The 18,629-nt window shown below is 43.8% G+C and overlaps 1 long non-coding RNA gene across 1 annotated transcript in view; it reads left to right on the forward strand.

The window, feature by feature from the left end:
• Positions 1–4,769: 4,769 nt before the first annotated feature.
• LOC123365138 overlaps positions 4,770–18,629 on the forward strand; it is a 76,409-nt gene continuing 62,549 nt past the window's right edge. Inside the window, exons 1-2 of the long non-coding RNA XR_006577444.1 lie at positions 4,770–4,809; positions 7,184–7,316. This is a non-coding gene — a long non-coding RNA (uncharacterized LOC123365138). The remainder of the gene's footprint in view (positions 4,810–7,183; positions 7,317–18,629) is intronic.

Here is an 18,629-nt window from a genome sequence, read left to right on the forward strand (position 1 = left end):
ACCTCAAATAAGCATTGAATAGTTAACTGAGTGGCAGGTAATATAAATAGTCAAATACTTACAGTAGCTCGATTAGTGTTTTGGTCTAAGAGACCGTAGTAAAATAGCAAAGACTTGTACTCTGCATGATCTCTATGGTTAAAAAGAACATAAAGCTCTTACAGGGCCAGATTGTCCCTGGCTGCTGCAGGTGCATAAGAGAAGGGTGGCCACAGGGAGCTTTCCGCTGCCCAACTCCTTGTGGAAGAACTAGGGATAATTGAATGCTTCCTTTGTTTGCTGCTGGGGTCCACTCTGCCTTAAAGGAGTGAGGTAGAGGTGGAGTTGGGACTCTTAGCATCTGATTTGTATCAGCTGGTGGCACCATCACCAGGGATGGTGCATAGGCATTGACTCTGTGGGTGCCCCCCAGCCACAGCTGTTCTCCATCGCTGCCCCACAGCTGATAGGGGCAAGGGTGCTGCCAAAGATGTTTGGTGGCTTGGGGAGGGCACAGAGTGGTGGGTGGGTGGGCAGGGCCCTCGAGGAGTGGGTGGAGTGGGGGTGAGAAGAGGCAGAGTGAGGGCGGGGCCTTGGGGGAGGGGGCAGAACAGGGGCAGGAAGAGGTAGAGCAAAGGCAGGGTCTTGGGGGAAGGTATGCAGTGGGGGCAGGGCCTCGGGTGGCGCATGGGTTGAGCGCTCCTGGGGGAAAAGGAAAAGTTGGCACCTGTGGGACAGTGTGTACACTCCCCCTATGAACCAGGAAACACCGCACTGCCTCCAGTTGGGTTAGTGGCTAAATGCCGCAATCTGTTCTGAAGTTTTTGTGTGAAGGCAAAAGAGCCTTAAGTTGTTTGTTATTTCTTAAATTTGGTATTATTAGTAGTAGTAGTATTGCAGTAGCCCCTAGGAATGCTAGTCATGGATCAGGATCCCACTGTGCTAGGTACAGTACAAACATAGAACAAAGATACTCTTTCAGAGCCGGCTCCAGGCACCATCTTAGCAAGCAGGTGCTTGAGGCGGCCACTCTGGAGACGGGCGGCAGGTCCAGCTATTCGGCGGCAATTTGGTGGAGGGTCCCTCGCTCCCGGTCAGGGCAAAGGACCTCCTGCTGAATTGCCACAGATCGCGATCACGGCTTTTTGGGCGGGGGGGTGGGGGAAGGCTGCTTGGGGCGTCAAAACCCCTGGAGCCGGCCCAGTGCTCTTTGCACCAAAGAGTTTACAATCTAAGTATAAGACAAGAGAAAACAGATGGATACAGACAAGCCGATGATGAACAAGGAAACAATGAGACAATATAGGTTAGCAAAATAGGTAGTAGACTTGATACACCAGCAGCCTAATCAGTGCCAAGTTCTTTGTAGGCCTCATGGCACAGGAGAGTTTTAATGGGGGATTTGAAGGAGGATAGCGAGTTTGTTTTGTGGATGATTATGGGGAGCTTCTCCTAGGGGTAGATTGCCCAACTGATCTCGGTTTGATACTGGTAAAAGAGCTGGATCTTGCTTCTGCTATTGACTAGGTATTGCTGGTTTAACTGACTTTTTTTTAAATCAAACTTTCTTTGGCTCACGTGTTAATAATTGAATGGACTATTTAGAGAATAAATGCTTTGGGACAGGGACCATCTTTTGTTCTGTGTTTGTACAGCACCTAGCACAATAGGGCGTGGTCCAGAACTGGGGCTCCTGACATAGACACCAACTTTTATTTTTCCCCTGGGGTGCTCTGCTCCCTCGCTCCACTTCTTCCCCACCTCCATTCTGCCCCATTCCCTGAGGCCCCCACCTGCCTGCTGCTCGCTGCTCTCCACCCTCCCCCAAGTCCCTCCCCAAGCCGCTGATCAGCAGCATCACCAATCAGTTGTGGCTGGTGGGTGCCGAGCACCCACTAATTTTTTTTTCTGTGGGTGGTCCAGCTGTCAGCACCTATGGCTCCTGAGCACTACTGCAATACAGATAATAAAGAATCATAATAAAGGGAAATGTACGTTCTAAAAGATGCCATTTGACTTTTTTCTGTAGTGTTTATAATGTCATTTTGTTTGTGCTAAACAAAATATAAACGGTCTCTTTATGATATCTGTTCTTTAGTTTTCTAAATCCCCTTTCACAGCTGTCTCCTCCACTTTATCAGCTAGGATTTGTAGCTTACCGACAACTGGCAAGTTAACAGTAGAAGAAAAGATAGGGAAATCTTCATTGTTTTTCTACAGTTGTTGTTGTTTTTTTTAACTCTTTAAAGTAAAATTTACAATTGATTTGGTCAACAACTATTACAGAGTAGTGTGCCATTTGCTGAATAATTGAAACTACATTCAGCAACCAATCTTCATTAGCTCTCCTGATGTGCTGGTGGCAGTGCAACAGTGGGAGAGTTTAAGAAAAGTCTAGTGGAGTTGCAAACTGAGGTGCACTGACTTTAACTGGTTACAGGAAACATGGTTCAGTTTGTGTCCACACTGCAGCTCAACTGCCATCGCACTTCTGCTTGTGCTTTCACACGTACTACCTAACCAGTTTGTGTATGGACACAAGTAATATTTCAACCCAACAGTCTCAGTATGTGATCATAAATTCAGTGAAATCTTGTCATGTGGGCAAAGCTTATCTACGCACAAACTTGAACCAAAATTGCTTGCTCTGTTTTAATTCATACCATCAGTTATTTCAGTCCAAGTTGGTATGTGCAGAGGCAGATTAAGATTTACTGGGGCTCAGGGGAGCTGGAACCAGGGAAGCCAGGAGGGCCATGCCCGCCTACTTTTTAACATAGGTGTAGTAGCCTTGGGCAGGTGTGAAACTGTGTTGGCAGGGGCTGCACTTCGTGGCGGGGGAGCTGATAAGGTGATCAGCCTACCAATGTCAGCCTCTTCCCGTTCGGGAGGTGGGGGGGGTCTGAGGTGGGCCTTAGCCCTCCCTCACCATGAGGCCTTGCTCCTCTTCCCCTAAAGACTCTGTCCCCTGACCAGGCCAGAAGCCAGAACCGGGCTATGGTAAGAGCCATCCAGGGAGCCCCTGACCCTGGATGGCCCACCCTTGGGGGTGGGGACACAGGCCAGGGTCTGCTCTCAGGCACTGTGGCACACTGTTTGGGCACTTGTGCCCCCCTTCCCACTCCCCCCTCACTTCTGCACAGGTTCCATCACCCTGTATATAAATGGTGTTTCCATTGTTTTGAGTCCACCATGCTTAATTTACATAGGAGACAGGTAAATAGCTGCATTCTCTCCTGGCTGGGAGGGAACCCGTTTGCCTTTGTTTGGCCAGACTTTAAAACATAATATTAAGTATCCATATTTTCTCATACAGGGTTAATACATACATTTCACAATTGTATTAATCACTGTGAATAATCAGTGTGTCATTAGGTTTTAGAAAAGACCTCACTCTATACACTTTATAATACAATAATATTGTATGCTAGTTGCTTCAATTGCTTATTGCTTGAAGTTCAGCCCCCCTGTCTTTATAGACCCAAAAGCCTTTGCAATTAATTCTTCTAAAGGTTACTGCTCAAAGTAAAGTTTATTCAAGTTGTGAGGAAGGCAAGATGGGTCTGGTGGTCTTCACCCCACTTATTAGCTTAAATGCAAATTGTTTTGTTTCCTGTGATCTCCTCTCGTTACTGTCTTGATGGTCCTGTTTACTGGTTATATGAAAATGGAGGTAAACACACATTCCTTTGTTTAGGATGGACTCGTTTAACAACTCCCCTGACACTCCTGGTTTACTCACATCTTAGTCATAATTCTAGCATATATTTATAACTCTAATACCATCACATACATATATCACACAAGAATGTTAATGATTAGTGAGCTATTAGTTTTCATATGATACCTCAAGGCATATTTTGTACAAAGATTATTACAATAGTGCACAGAGTGTGACTACAAGGTATTTAGTGTCCCAGTGATCTAGGGCAGTGGCTCTCAACCTTTCCAGACTACTGTACCTCTTTCAGGAATCTGATTTGTCTTGCATACCCTCACATTTCACCTCACTTAAAAATGACTTGCTTACAAAATCAGACAAAAGTACACAAGTGTCACTGCACACTATTACTGAAATTGCTGACTTTCTCATTTTTACCATACAATTATAAAATAAATCAATTGGAATATAAATATTGTACTTCCATTTCAGTGTATAGAGCAGTATAAATAAGTCATTGTCTGTACGAAATGTTAATTTGTCCTGACTTCACTGGTGCTTTTTATGTAGCCTGTTGTAAAAGTAGGCAAATATCTAGATGAGTTGACCTATCCTGTGGAAGACCTCTGCATAGCCCCAGGGGTACATGTACCCCTAGTTGAGAACCACTAATCTAGAGGGATGTGAAGGCATAAGGGATACCATTCCTCTGGAGTCAGAGGCCTTAAGATGGCTGGTTCGTTGGTCTGCCTCCTGCATCTGAGAAGTTGGAACCTAGTTGGTTGATCCTTATAAAAGAGGGCAGCAGGAAATGGAGGAGGGAGACTGTAACACCTTCCAGAGGGGCAGGGGCCGTGCTCCTAATGGACTGCTGTTGGAGCTACAGCAGAGACCAGAGAGGAGTTGCTCCAGAAACCAAATGGTCAGAAGGGAGACTGTGTGAAGTTCTTTGTTGCTGAGGTAAAAAGTCATCAATACAGCAAATCCACATGTATAACCTTTTCTCCTTTAATCAGTTCAGATTTAACAGTCTGCGGTGCTGTGCTGCATCCCAACGTCCAGAATGTTGAGGCTCTGTCTTCTGATTCTAATTAGCGGCACACATTGTGATGCAGCAGAGGCTGGCATTCTCTTTGCACGGGAATGAGAGAGGCTTAGATGCCAGGAAGGTATGATCCAGACCTCAGTCACATTCTTTTCTGCTTTCATTGACTACTCATGACCCACTAGAGACCATTTTCATCTAGTTAGGATCCGATCTCTTAACTACAATACTTTAGCTACTTTTATTATCTTACTGAGTTTTAGTATGAAAGGATGTGCTGCATTTGTCAATTTAATTTTATCCCGGTTTTAGATTTGTAGTGCATTTTCCAAAAATAGCCCCATCCACTCTTTGATTATTGTTTATTAATAATGATTATTTAACTTCTATGTGAGACTTGGTGCCCACGTAGCATGGGGATGACTATACTAGAATGAGATGTTTCTAGTTTTGGCAAATACTCTTTATAATGAAGGATTATTATTAATAGTATCCCCTACTTTTACTAAATGAAAAGTAATTCAAATTGTTTTGTACCGCTCAAGCTTGCAGTGCCTTTGCAACACTCTGTCAATACACAACAGTGATTTCAAGCAACTTTACAAATGTTTCTTCTACCGGTGAGTTAAAACATCTGGAGATCTTTCATTTGGGTAGAGATGAAGCAATGCAGTCTGCAATGGTTTCTCCCCAGCATTTATGAGAAGCCACAAACATTACATCTGCACATCTGATGTCAATAATACCAGCAATGAGCAGTATGTTAATTGGTTTCCAACATCTGCTTGTAGATTATGCATAAAGGTACATAAGGTTCTTTTTGCATCTTTTTTATGGTAATTTAAGGATCAGATCCTGCTATCTTTATTCACATTTAGTACCTATGCAAATAATCCCATTAATTTAAATTGGACAGTGTGCAAGTAAGGTGCTTTCTCATTATGAGTAAAGGTATCAGACCTACAGTATTTGAGATAACAATTCATGTATTTTTGCATGGAATGCTAGTGCCAATATACAAAGCCAACATCACTTTTATGTGCACAACTTTGCAATTTTTGTGCAACCAAAATTGTTTTTTTAAAGTGCATCTGCGCATGTATAGTCTATTTGCACAAGTGACAGTGTGCAGAAATTGCACATGCAAATGATTTGGCGATCCAAAGTTGCATAGGCACAATTGGAAACCAGATGGAGGTACGTGAAAATGGAGGACACCCTTTGCGCTGTTCTGTTTGTTCAGAACAGACAGTACCTTGTTTCTTAAGGCCTCCTCTGAGAGACTATCTGCAATGGATTTAGTCTGACTCAACCAGGCCAGGTGTCATAGACAGTGATTATAGGTGTTTCAGGATTTAAATTTAGACCATTGAGCCACTATCTGGAATAGACTGATTTCACTAAGCACATTGTTCACCAAAATGATGCTTTTATACATTAAACCTGATTCTTCCCTCATATGGACTTCAGACCAGAATAATTCAATTCATTTAAATGGAGCTACTCCTGATGTACACACATCCCAAGCGATGGATCTTAAAGAATTCAGAGACTTAAGGAGAGGTGGGGAGGGTGTTTCTGATTTTAGATAAATGGTCCATACAGTGGATGTGTCTATCCAGGGAGCAGTGGAAAATAGTCTTTAAAGGTTGAATGAAATGTTGTTATTGGAGACATTGGGAACACTTGAATGTTCTTGCTCCAGACAGGAGTTTGCCTATTGGATTTGGCCTTCAGTGGTTGTTTCATTCCTTGGGCATATCTGCATAATGATATTACATTGCTGTAGTTTGTTTGCTCTAAATGCAGCAGGTTAACTGAAGAGAACTTAAGTGCATCCCCACCACTTTGTTATGGTACTTTCATTGTTGATCAGTGTGTTCATTTCAGTTGACTGCTCTGCTTACTGGGCAGAAATTCCATGGTGAAATGTTCAGCTGCTCTACTCTTTCCTCTGTTTTTTGTGTGATGCGTCCTGGAAACTTCAGGCATTCTGGGATTTGGAGGTCAAACTAAACAAACTGCCATGATTTTGCTCTTGGCTTCCATTCACTTTGCCAGGGCCATTTTTGAACCCTGATGATGACTCCTGAGCAGTAGAGAGCAAGATACCAAGACAGGTTGATCCAGGTATGAACCAATGTTGTGTGGGATACTAATTAGTGCAACAATTAGGAATTGGTCCACAGAAATCTTAGAGCAAACAGACTCACTGCAAAGTAGAGTTAATTCTGTTGCAAGGATAACTATTTACTGTGACGTCAGATGCCAAATAAAATCTGTTCTCAAAAGTAGTTTATGTGGACACAAGGCACTCTATGACAAACTAACTACAGTTAGTGTGATGCAACATCTCCATATAGCCCAGGCCCTGATTTGCTCACTGCACCTCTAAATATCAGGCCGCTAATAACATAGTGTACTCCTATTAAGCTCTCTTTTAGGGGGTTACATAGGAACCCACTGCCTCTTTCCTTTTTTTTCCCTTTCCACTCTAGGATGCTGGCATGACTTTTGTATCCAGTTCTGTAGCTCACAGCTGTGGGATGGTTGAAGAAAATCGGCACTTTTTTCTTTCAGAAGCTGATGTCATTTCAGAGAGGCCAGAATGTCAGAGCTGTCAATTAAATGGTAGGTCCATGATTCTGGCTGGGCTTGCTCAACTGCAGTGACCCACGCCGCTCCGAACATAGGAAATAGATTGCAGGCTGGCAGGCAGTACCTGGTGTCATTATCTGATTTGAGTGAATCAGCAAGTGTGTCTGCATTTACAGTGAGGCAATTTATCAGCTAGTTTTGACTGGACAGGGTGTCAGACTTGTGGTGATGGGCTGGCGGATCATATTCACTAGACTTAATTGGCTGCCCCATCATGAATGACTGGTAAATAACAAGCAGTTCTTGTAAATAACTCTTCTATTTTAGGAAGAAAGCTATAATCTCCCACTGAGGTTTTGTGTAATTGCTTTGTTTGTACTTGCTTTTGTCTAGAAGTGACTCTGTGAAGCTATATGAAATATATTCTGTTAAAAACATTAGCCAGATTCTTAGCTGACATAAATCAGTAAAGCTCCAGTGAAGTCAATCAAGCAATGTTGATTTACACCTTGTGTAAATCAGACTCTGAAATGCATAAACTTGGATACCTGGCATAAAGAGTTGATTGTCAGTATTGCCAACAATAGCCAGGGAAAGTAGATTTGATTATTATTTTTTCAGGAAATAGTTTTAAAAATACCTTGACCCATCTAAGAAGGTGCTTTCGTTTTTCAGAGAAGTTTATAAGTAATTTAGGATAAGTAGATTATCTTATCTATCTTTAAATTCTGAAGATAAGTTAACCACCTCCTGAAATAATACCACAACCTGGATGATTTAAACAAGGATTTTGTGACGTAGCCTGATAAGCCAATCAAACAAAGCTAGGAAATTATTGCTGCAATACAGGATTCTCTCTGCTATTGAGTCACTGTCTCTTGCTTTGAAGTAGTCTTTCAATGAAGTGAACTTTGAGCAGAAATGCTAAAATATTGCTAAACAATATAGATCTTCAGTGACCTTTTCAGAAAGCTAAAAGTCAAATGCATGGCGCATCTCCAAGTTTCAACATTCATTGTGTTCTTCCTTGCAAACGGAATTTAAGCAATATGGACCAGCTCCTCAGCTGGTTTAATTGGGATTTCAGTGGCACTACACCCATGTACAACAGCTGAGGATCTGGTCCTTCATTCCTTCTATGCCCCTCCTAATTACCATTTTATAAAACGTTTTTGTCTGATGCCACTCAGTCTGACACAAATAAAAGGGCCGTGAGTGCACTGCTAAAAACAGGCTGCAATTTTGAATCAAAATAATTCATGTTGTTGTCAACTGGCAATCCCCATGAGCCTATAAAATCCTAGTTCCACCTAGTGCTCTGAACATCAGTGAGACATGGCCCTTGAGCCACACCATCCAGGGAGAGAGACAGTATAAATGCTCTACCGTTCCTTATTAATTATGATTATTTGTGTGCTATTATTATTACTGTAGCACCTGGAGTCCTAGCCATGGACCAGAGTCCCATCGTGCTAGCTTCTGTACAAACACAGAACAAAAACCGTTCCTGTCCCAAGGAGCTTAGGCCACGTCTATACTTACCCGCCGGGTCGACGCGGCGAGTTCGACTTCTCGGAGTTCGAACTATCGCGTCTGATCTAGACGCGATAGTTCGAACTCCGGAAGCGCCGCGGTCGACTCCGGTACTCCACCGCGGCAGGAGGAGTTGCCAGAGTCGACCTTGGAGCCGCGGAGTTCGCTTCCGCGGCATCTGGACGGTAAGTCATTCGAACTAGGGTAGTTCGAATTCAGCTACGTTATTCACGTAGCTGAATTCGCGTACCCTAGTTCGAACCAGGGGCTGTGTGTAGACCAGGGCTTACATAATACAAGAGACAATGGATGGAGACAGAGAGATGGGGTAGAGAGGCCATTCATGTATTCCCAGAACACCAGTGCATGTGAGGTCACACTGGTGTGGGGGGAGCAGCATGGTCTTCAAAATGGCATTCCCCCTCCCATATGGGACAAAACACATGCAGTTATATCTCATTACCAGCTGGGGGACAAACCACCCAAAAAGAGGGCTGTCCCATTTAAATCCATAGGAGTGGCCTCCCTAGACAGGGAAGTACAAGGAAACAGTGAGACCATATTGGTCAGCAAGATCCGCAGTCGTCTCAGCACAACAGCTGCCTAACCATTGTTAAGTGATTTGTAGGCATCATAGCAAAGGAGAGTTTTGAGGAGGAATTCAAAGGTGGATAATGTGGTAGTTTTGTGGATGTTTACTGGCAACTTAGCTATGTACACCATACAAAAAGTTCCTGTCCAAAGGAAATAACTCACTGTATATATCCTGTCACCATTCTGCCAGTCAAGCGTCATGGAGGGGCAAATATCTTCTTTCTCAGAATCTGATTCCAGTTGCAAAATAAAACATTATATTATCCATTGTTTTTATGTTGGCCCCAGCCATTAGAAAATAAATTTATTTCTTTACTCTTGCAGCTGGTAGCAAATTCTGGGTGCCTGTCATCCAGCACAATGGATGACCTTCACCAATTTTCATCCTTTGTGCATAATAGAAATGCTTATAGGAAATTACATGGTAATCTAGGACTGGAGCCAAAGGAAGGCACTTATAAAATTAAAAACTATCCTAATTTTCCTGAAAAGGGTCACAGAGACCTGACACTTATTGCATCTGTGGTGGTTTGGCGATTTGTGGTGTATCACTGCCATGGAGCTACACCTACAGCCAAAACTGACACCTCTGTCTTCCCTTTTCCTCTTACCCTCCAGATCCTGCATGTGGCGAGGTGGGTCTCTCCTACAAGCACTAAGCATGTTCTCCTACAAACTAGCTTGTCCTGCTACAATTTGAAACAGCTGTGCAGGCATCTATAAAGCCAAACTGTTTTTTCTTAGAGGAATGCACAAACAAGGAAAACAGGAGAGTTAAAAAGAGAAGGGAATTGATCCTCAATTCTAAACCCATTACCCAGACCAAAATCAGACACAGAATGGTTTAAAATTTTATCTTTTCCTTCTTCTGCACATTCCCACTTTATATGGTTTGTAGTCAGAGGCTGTACCACAGGGGAAACGGTGGGAGGGTTTTCTTCATTCTGATGAGCTGTCGTTGTCAAATGGAGTGGAGAGAGTACTGATCTGGAAGACCAGAAATCTGGGTTTTTGTACTCGCCACTTGCTGAAGCTCACACAGCAGACCAGTGGCAATCATTTCACCTCTGTACCTCAGTTTCCCCCGCCAAATAGGGATAGCAATACTCTTCCAAAGCACTTTGAGAGCCAAAATGAAACATGCTATAGAAGAGCCAAGTGTTACTATTGTTGATGTTTAAAATTCCTATAGCCTGAAGATGATGATGATGATGATTCAGGCAGAAATGGAAGACTCTAATTAATTCCACTGGGTGGCAGCTGTGCCTTTGTTTAGGTCAGGAGTTATATTCCCTTGGTTGGGTCAGGATGACAACCACCTGTTTGCTAGAAGGAAGGAGATTCAAAACCAAGCAGTGCAAACTGTGAGAATCTGGACCCAGCTGACGTGGCCATGCTGTCCTTCTGTACACTCTGACTGCTTTTACCCTTTGAATCCCTTCTTGCTCTACTGATGTTAAACCAAGATCCCCCCTGAACCCAAATATATGTTGCACATGCTGGTGTGGTGTATTGTTTGGATTATACTCAGTGATTCTTTTTAAATGGGTTATGGGTACAAACCAAAACTACACTAGCAGCAGCCATCAGCACAGTTTTTTGATGCTGTTGCAATATGCATGAAGTACAGAAAGAGGAATATCAGATTCCGAGACATGGCCCTGAACAAATGTCTCCCATTATACCCAGCTCTGCATTACTACAAATCAGATACAAACAACACCATCTCCTGGCTATCCAAGGACTTGGATGAAGCCAGCAATTGGATGAAGAGCAGTTGGCTGTAGTGGGAGGCATGGCCAGGGCAAATTGATTGTCATTGAGACCACTTTAAACTAGGTTGCAATGCCAATCGTATTTGGCACATCCACACACACCCCCCCCGTCTCCCTCCATGAAGGAGTGGACAGGCCAGATTTGAGGGTGCTGCAACCTCCTTTAGCCAGGTGAAATGTTGGGAGGTATGCCCCCTGTGGAGGGAGTCAGCCTTCGGATGACCATATAGTTAAAGCTATACAACTCCCTCCCACCATCTCCCCATCCTCTCCAGTGTGGATTCAGTTCTACCAGTAAAAAGGTGCTTATACAGGGATAGCGTATTCCCATACAGGGAATATGTATGACTACACTGGTTCTAAAAAACCCCACCTCACTCCACCCCCCCATCCCTCCCCGCTCCCAACTGACATAGCCATACTGATGCAAAAACTGCATATAGAACAGGGCTCAGACAGATGGGAGCTAGATCTCTTGCTTACTCTCCTATGATCTGTCTTACTCACTCTTACCATCTCACATTTTCACTGTCAGGCGCCAATCAGTGAAACTCTCCATCGCTCTCTGTACTTTCCTACTGGTTCATATTCCTGACTGTCTTTGAAGTAAAGGTGTGAACGCCTTCATCATTATTCCCAGCATGAAGTCATGATTTGGTTTACTGCCCAGAAAAGATTATTTCTCAATTTCAGCACCTTGGGAATCAGTTTTTATGCAGGTTGATGCCTCTTTGGCACAAAATACCATTTACAGCAAAGAAACACCTGACAAAGACACATAGCTACGTAGGGTGCAGAACTACTTGTTTGTTCGGGGTTTTTATTTAGTTCAGATGGACAAAAATACCTCTGGACATTTATGGACTGGGCTTCAAACTAACTGCAGTACTCGCTGCTTGAAGGCAGACAAGTTCTTTATTGTTGTGATGGGAGGGCCTCCCAGAAATTCTCATTAAGCCACCACTGGCCTTTAGACCACAATTTCAGAACCACTGTATTCCCACAAAGCCTGACTGACTGCTTTCACTTTTGTGAAGCAAGGGTCAATTATTCATTGAATCCAGGAATCTTCCTATTTAGTTAGGATAGAAATGTTCTCCCTAAAATATTCTTTTCTGAAGTGTCTTAAAATAAGCACAGACTATATAGCTAATCACCAGACTTGTCATTTTTAATGGTTTCTAATCTGTAAACGTCTCCCACAGAGAAACACTTATTCTCCCTTCATTTCTGTACATACATTGAATTAACAGAACAGAACAGATCAGTAGGATGGTTCATGCTAACACACTAGACCAGATTCTATCCTGAGATCTGTCTCCTTTATGCCACTGAGGTGACATCAAGGAGATGGATTCTGGCTGCAAGTGGCCAGCAGGAAATTTCCCTCTTGTGGAAGAATTCTCTCCTCCCCCACAACCCCAGTGAAATTGATGGAGACAGCACCTACACCAACCATGCTGCCTTCCCTGTGATATAAAGGGTGTGTCAGGACAGGGAGGAGGCATGGTAGAGCTATGCTATGCCTATCTGATGCTGGGATAAGGATTCTTCTCCAACAATGTTGGCATAAGTCAGAGAAACTCCTTGGACCAGCCCTAGTATCACAGAGCCATACCTAGTAATCTGATACCCTTTCCCTCTGGTGTCCAGCAGATCTTGGCCACAGGAAAGAATCTGACCCGCTCTTTTGAGCCACAATTCTGAACACTGGTTTAATGTTTCTTCACAATTTTTCATAAAGCTAATCTGGATGCCAAGGTATTTGCATGTGAGGGTGTATCAGTGAAAGAGAACACTGAGAACATGCATCCGATGAAGTGGGTATTCACCCACGAAAGCTCATGTTCCAATACGTCTGTTAGTCTATAAGGTACCACAGGACTCTTTGCTGCTTTTACTGAGAACATAACGGGGCAGAGTTCAGAGGCTTGTTATTAGAGATGGTCAGAAAATAATAAGCTCTGATGAGAGTTAAAAGAACCATTCAACTTTTATGTAAATGTTGCTTTGTTTCTATTGGAGCCCCAGACTGCTTCGCTGATATTGCTTGCAGTACTGGGCCGTGCCGCCCCCTGCAAAGCAGGTATCTTGTTGCATTGTGCTGTACTGTTTTGCACAGTATTGTAAACTCTTTGCCACACTTCCTCATGGGGAAAACAAAAGATATTTGAACAAAAGATAGTCCTAAAGTTTATTTTGGCGTGTTCTCCTAGTACACTGCTGTCGTGCAGGAGCCCTAGGTGTGAGATCTGTGAGTCACTGCTTAGCACTGTGCTGTTACCAGGCTAACTTCGTTACTAAGTCTTTCCCTATCTACTTCACAGGTAGATCCACATCCGAAGAAGTGGGTATTCACCCACGAAAGCTCATGCTGCAAAACGTCTGTTAGTCTATAAGGTGCCACAGGATTCTTTGCTGCTTTTACTTCACAGTGGGCACCTCCTGAACAACTTCAGGGTGTTCTCCCCACAAAAGTTTCTTATGTGTGCCAAATATCATTTCCTGTTGGCAAACCTTCAGATAATATTCTTACAAAACAAGTTGGTCTAACAGATCTGTACATACATTGACTTAACAGAACAGATCAGTAGGATGGTTCATGCTAACGCACTAGACCAGGAGTAGGCAACCTATGGCACACGTGCCAAAGGCGGCATGCGAGCTTATTTTCAGTGGCACTTACACTGCCCGGGTCCTGGCCACTGGTCCGGGGGGCTCTGCATTTTAATTTAATTTTAAATGAAGCTTCTTAAACATTTTAAAAACCTTATTTACTTTACATACAACAATAGTTTAGTTATATATTATAGACTTCTAAAAATGTTAAAATGTATGACTGGCACGCAAAACCTTAAATCAGAGTGAATAAATGAAGACTCGGCACGGCACTTCTGAAAGGTTGCCGACCCCTGCACTAGACCAGTCTGAGAGCTTTGCATCAGGAGTGCTATAGTGAAGGGACTAGTAAGTAGCAGGTTTCTCATTTGCTTGTTTTTTCTTCTTCCTTTCTTTCCCCCCAGACACACATCCTCCCTCCCCCCCCCCCAAAAAAAACACTTGGTCATAATTTAATATTTCTAATGTTGTAGTGTCCAAAAGTCCCCAGCAGGATTGTGTCCCCTTGTGTTACAGATAATAAAACACTCCCAAAGAAGTTGCAATCCAACTAGACTCTTTCTTAGTTTCAGGATGATACTGCCAGTGCCAAACGTTCCAAAATCATAAGATTCCCTTAAATAATACTTTGGAGGTTGCTTATATTTGCCTTCTGGTGTTGAAATCTTTTGGGCTCACACTTTCAAGCCTTTCTTCATAATTAGGAGGGCTAGAAATTTGCTTAAAAAAAAAAAGCTGAGAGTCTTGTGCAGTCACATGACCACAGGAGGTGGGGCTTGAGGGGGGGACAACACAAAATACCATGAGACTTTCAGTAAAATTGTAAGTTGCTGTCACTGTACTTTGCTTCTTGTTTTTCCATATATGAAAGGCCAACTATATACTTTCAGTCTGTCTTTGATTTCAGACCAAGGAAAACAACCAGATAAGTAGGCACTAATGTAAAGTCTCCAGGAGGGAGCATAGTATGTGTACTCACTGCAGCAGCTACAATTATAAACTGAAACTGCTCTCCAGGAAGAGAGTACTTAGAAACTTACAGGTGCAGTACACACAAGAGAGTCAGAACAGGTAACTAGCTAGTACCTTCTGAGAGGTTTGCATTTAAATTATGGTCAAAGGTACCTGTCAAGAATGGCATTCCAGGTGCTCAGATATTATAAGAGTTCTGTAGATTAAATAGGATACTCACTCCTAATATTGTGGGACTTTGTAAAAGTGTAAAAATATAAGGAAAACTCTTCCTAACCAAAAGATGTTTAAAAATACTGTGTATAATTCTTTTTTGACACTTTTTTGTAGGTTTTAATATTTTACAAAAGCTTCCTGTTATGTAAAAGAATAGTACAGACAGTGATAACCTAAAATGACTTAATCATCAAGAAATGTCAACACTCCCACCCAGTCTACACTAGCAACTTTTGCCAGTTGTCTGTTAGGGTGTGACTTTTTGTTGTTCATTTAGTAACATTTTTATAAGTGCCTTTTCTGGTATGACTTATTTTGCTTAGGGAACTGGTATAAACTCTACCTTCAAAGCATTTTTTGCAGAGATAAATGGTATTTAACTAGGAAGCAATACTAGCAAACATTTTCTAATGTAGGTGAGGCCTCTGAGAGTGCTGTTCAGTTTGTCCTATGGCAAGAGTGATACTCCTGATATATCTGATCTGCAAGGGTGCAGAAGATGTTAACAGAAACTGCAGATAAAACCCATTGCTAGGTTAATAGTTCAGTGCTTAAAGGGAGTGTCTTACTGAGCAATAATGCAACACTGCTGATGGGCAGTTAGTAACCAAAACTCAAGTTTATATAATAAAATCTTTGGGCTAAATTCATCACTGAATTTCATTGAGTCACTGCATATCAAGGATGAACTTGGCCTATTGTGTTTGAAGAGGGAGGCATGCTGAATCCTACTCTGCTTCCTTTGTGTTGCAGAGAACAGAAGAACAGCCATACTGGGTCAGACTAAAGGTCCATCTCGCCCAGTATCGTGTCTTTTGACAGTGGCCAATGCCAAGTGCCCCTGAGGTAATGAACAGAACAGGTAATCACCAAGTGATCCATCTCTGTTGCCCATTACCAGCTTCTGGCAAACAGGCTAGGGACAAGTCGTTTACCCAGCACTATGGGCAGAGTATGTCCAACATTTAACCAAAGGCAAGGCAGCTTTTATCAACCTAGCTGTGGCAGTGTCTCCACTTAAATTTGGATCCCGATGATCTAAGTGCCCTGCTATGCTGATTCAGTAACACCACCTTTCCAAGCAGCATAGAGTCACAGCTGTAGTTTGGTCGATAGTGAGTATACACACTGTGCAGGGCCGGCTCCAGACCCCAGCACGCCAAGCAGGCGCGTGGGGCGGCATTTTGCCGGCAGGGCGGCATTTGGCTCCAGCGGACCTTCCGCAGTCATGCCTGCGGGAAGTCCACCGGAGCCCCGGGAGGAGCGGACCTGCCGCAGGCATGACTGCGGAGGGTCCCCTCTTCCCGCGGCTCCGCTTGAGCTCCCGCAGGCATGACTGCGGCGGGTGCGCTGGTCCCGCGGCTCTGACGGAGCTCCCGCAGGCATGCCTGCGATACTCTACCGGAGCCGCGAACCAGCGCACCCGCCGCAGACACTTCTTCCCCGGTCCCGCGGCCGGGGCAGGGCGGCGAACGCGCCGCCCTGCTTGGGGCAGCGTAATTTCTAGAGCCGCCCCTGACACTGTGTTACCTATGTTGACCATTAATGGCCTCCAGCAGCTGTCCCACAATGCCCTACACTGACTGCTCTGGTCACCCTTGTGAACTCTGTTGCCCAGGGGTTAGGTAGACAGGAAGCCTCTCCTCCCTGTTAAATCTCCACAAATTTTTTAAATTCCTTTTCCTCATTGCCTGGTGTGGCAAGCACACCTAGAAGCTCTCCACTGTCCAGAGTAACTGCCCAGCTGACCATCCCAGCTACATGCTCCAGACATGCTACTGCCTGGAGTAGACAGGAGATATTGGATCAACTGGGCCTATAGGGAGAAGAGGCTGCACAGGCACAGCTGTAGAAACATCAACATCTATGGGCAGATTGCTCAGGGAATTCAGAAGAAGGGCTACAACAAGGACAAGCAGCAGTGCTGCATGAAAGCCAAGGAGCTGTGGTAGTCATACCGGGAGGCCAACAATTGATCCGGTGCCAAGCTGCAGACCTGCCACTTTTACAAAGAGCCGCATGCCATCCTCAGAGGAGACCTCACCACCATCCCCAGGAGCACTATGAATATTTCCAAGGACTCCGAATCACACACCCTTGCCGTGAACAACAAGGAGCAGAAGATGGAAGAGGAGGAGAAGTATGGGGGACCAGCGACAGGGGGATCCAGCTGCACCACGAGCCAGGACCTGCTTTTTGACTCCACTGCACTCCTGTCACTCTTGATAGTTGAGCATGGGCAAGCCTGATGCAGGGGAAGGAACCTCTTGTAAGTATGCAGTGTACTTTGAAATTATAGGAATGGAACCCCCACAGTAGTAGGACACATTTTTGGTCTGCTTATTTTTACCTGTGCTAGAAGAGGTAGTGAAACAACTGAGAGGTAGCGTTGCCATCTGCTTTTCATTCCCTTCTGGAGTTTGGCAGTGGGGGCCACGTGGAGCAGTTTGTTTACATGCACCAGCATGTCCTGGGAATCCTCTGTAGAGAGATATCAATGAAACTTTCATGGAGGTACTCTGCAATCCTCTGCCAAAGGTTTCTGGGGAGGACTGCCTTATTTCTTCCACAACAATAGGAGACTTTCCCACAGCTCTCAGCAATTACACTACAGGGGGCATTAAAGACAATTACAACGTCACATACACCAACAATGGCTTTCATAGTGTATAACTCACGGCACAAACAATATTAATAGGTGCATCGACAATGTTATATTCCTATATACACAGCAATCTTTACAAGAGTCACACTGGGCCGCAAAAGAGCAAGGCTGGTAGAACACACTATAGCAACACATACTACTCTGACTCAGGACTAAAATGGTCTTTCATAGCCTCCCAGAGCTGTATAGCTCTGCGTTAAGCTCTTCTAATAGCCCTTCTAATAGCTGCTCCACTTCTGCCCTCCACCCTGGCGGAAATTCTTCCCCTTTTGCTTCACAGATATTTTGAGGAACGCAGCAAGCAGCTATAATCACTGGGATATTTTTCTCACTGAAGTCCAATCTTGTAAGTAAACCACATCAATGAGTCTTCAAACAACCAAAAGCATGTTCAATTGTCGTCCTGCATCTGCTCAGTCTGTATCTGAAGCACTCCTTGGGGCTGTCAGGGTGGCCGGTGTACAGCTTAGACAAGACATTCTTGTATGAATGCTGAAAAATTATCACACAAATTTGTTCAGAACATTAGCACCAACTTCTAGCATTGGAAGTGGAAATGAAGGTACGGAGGGGTCATGCTAAGTAGAGAGCAGAATTTCAGTCTTGGAGTCAAACCAATAATGTCTTAACACATGAGCAAACTGGGTCTGCTGAAAGGAGGCCCGATGTGCTTCAGGGTATTGCATTTTCAGATATCACTCATGACTTTAAAAAGCAATGTGGGTTTTTTGTGGGTTTTTTGTTTTGTTTGTTTTTTAATTAGCAGAATACATGTAAAACTTTTTCTATTATCACTACCTCATGTTTTGGTTCTCAATACAAATTTAAAGACAAGAATTACTATTCATTTCCTTCTGTAATATGGTAGGGAGCCCCAAATTACACTGTGTCCAGAGACCACCTTTCTGCCTTCCCAATCCTCTGCTGCTCTAAGATGCCCAGTGTAACCTAACCCTGAGGCTCTATTTGCTG

This window comes from Mauremys mutica, chromosome 2, assembly GCF_020497125.1.
Source record: "Mauremys mutica isolate MM-2020 ecotype Southern chromosome 2, ASM2049712v1, whole genome shotgun sequence".
NCBI classification, from domain to species: domain Eukaryota; kingdom Metazoa; phylum Chordata; order Testudines; family Geoemydidae; genus Mauremys; species Mauremys mutica.